Raw genomic sequence first — 2,363 nt, forward strand, 5'->3', positions numbered from 1 at the left:
GGCATCCTCAGCTATTTGAGAATTTGCAATATGGCAACGTTGCCATTCCCTTGCAGATCAGGTCCAGACAGGGCCGATGGCAGGGCGCGTGCGATAACGATAATGATAACGATGATGCCAATTACAACGAGACTAAGTTATCCCAGTTATAATCACCCTAATACAATACGGTCGAGACAGCACGAACTGCTCGACTACTATTACTGCCAAGGTTAATACATCTGATACTCTTAACAGTAATCACACCAATATATCAATTATAATTAAATCAATATCGATCACCATTCACAATAACTGATAGTTAGCAATAATAAGGATGGTCTGACTAAAAAACAAACAAACACGGTTAGCATAACATCGAGAGCAACAAACAACGATGCTGATAGTACGTGAATCGCCCAGTCCCCCCTCCCCCCCCCACCGCCCCCCTCCTCCTAAATATAAGCACAGATAAAACGAAGTCCTCTCCGCCTAGACCAATAAAGGACTACCGCATTTAAATTCAGCACAATGCGCACGCGAACTTGCTCCCTCCTCTCCCTCTCTCACTCATTTCATTTCATTTCATTCCATCTCCCCCTTCCCCCTCCCCCCACCTCCCTACCCATCCCTCCCTCCTTCCTTCCGACCTCCTCCTTCTCCTCCTCCTCCTCCTCCCCCCTCCCGCCCGCTATCCACCCCTCCCCCGCTTACTCTACCCTGCTCTTGTTACCCCTCCTGCCCTTCCCTCCTCCCTTCTTTCCACCTTGCACTACTATTCTCATCATTCCTCTCTCTCCCTCTCTCCCTCCTCACCCCCTTCCTCCTCCCCCCCTTCCCATCCCTTCCCTCCTCCCCACCCCTTCCCTTCCCCTCCATCACCCCCTCCCACAAATCGAGCCCCCCCCCCCCAAACACGGAATTTAACACAGCCGTTAAATATGCACGCCAACGGCTAAACACTCTCGTCGGCGCTGCCGTGTCGTCGGCATTAATCATCAAGCATCAATCTTCATTCTACCGTGGACGTGCAATAGCACAAGGGAACTGCATTTATTCATTTATTTGTTTATTCGTCTATTTTATTCATCTATCTATTTATTTATTTAATGTATTTATATTCAACAGAAAGGAGAAAGTCAGTGTTCGCCGTTCATCATGACTGCGACCATTTCCCCCCCCCCCCCCTTAGGTTCAATTTTTTTTTCTCTTCACTTTACGCTCTTGATCGTTATTCTCTTTCCTCTCCATATCCTCTCTCTACACAAACCAGCCACCAGCGACAAAGCGAGAAACCCGAAATTGTTACAACTAATAACACTCGCTGATTTCCAATATCTTCACTCATGGTGTTCCCGTGGGAAAAAAAATGTAACCGCTAATAAAATCAATTAATACTACTACTACTAATAATAATAAAAATAATAATAACAACAACAATAATAATAACAACAATAATATCAATAATAACAATACCATCAACAACAACAATAATAATAACAAAAATAATAGTATAATAATATTAATAACAATAATAACAACAATGATGGTAATATGATAACAATAGTAATAACAATAACAATAATAGTAATAACAATAACTATTATAGTAATAACAATAACTATTATAGTAATGACAATAACAAAATAGTAATAGTAATAGTAATAGTAATAGTAATAGTAATACTACTAATAATACTAATAATAATAACAATAATATTAATCGCATTAAGATAAAATTAATAATCAATAATTAGTAATTAGTAAATAGGAATAGTTACTAACCGTCTGAAACAAACAAACAAAAAAAGAAAAAAGAAAACGTACACTGGAGAAATCCCATCTCAAGTGACAGTTAACTGCTTTGCAACCCCCACTTGATGACGAGGAAGGGGAGGCAGGGAATTAGAGGAGAGAAGAGGAGAGAAGAGGAGAGAAGAGGAGGGGAGAGGAGAGAAGAGGAGAGAAGAGGAGGGGAGAGGAGAGAAGAGGAGAGAAGAGGAGGGGAGAGGAGAGAAGAGGAGGGGAGAGGAGAGAAGAGGAGGGGAGAGGAGGGGAGGGGAGAGAAGAGGAGGGGAGAGGAGAGAAGAGGAGGGGAGAGGAGGGGAGAGGAGGGAAGGGGTTGGGTAGGCGGGGAGCGATAGGGGAAGGGAGAACAGGAGGGGGAGAACAGGAGGGGGAGACAAGGGACGAGGGCAGGGACCGGACGGGGATGGGAGGGGAGGAGTTACCCCTTTAATACCTGTTGACAATCCCGTTTTCTCTAATGCCAGGTCATATAACCTAATCCATCGATCTCTCTCATCGCTTCAGCTGTGTGTGTGTGTGTGTGTGTGTGTGTGTGTGTGTGTGTGTGTGTGTGTGTGTGTGTGTGTGTGTGTGTGT

The sequence above is a fragment of the Penaeus chinensis genome, chromosome 22 (genome assembly GCF_019202785.1).
Source record: "Penaeus chinensis breed Huanghai No. 1 chromosome 22, ASM1920278v2, whole genome shotgun sequence".
Classification (NCBI taxonomy): domain Eukaryota; kingdom Metazoa; phylum Arthropoda; class Malacostraca; order Decapoda; family Penaeidae; genus Penaeus; species Penaeus chinensis.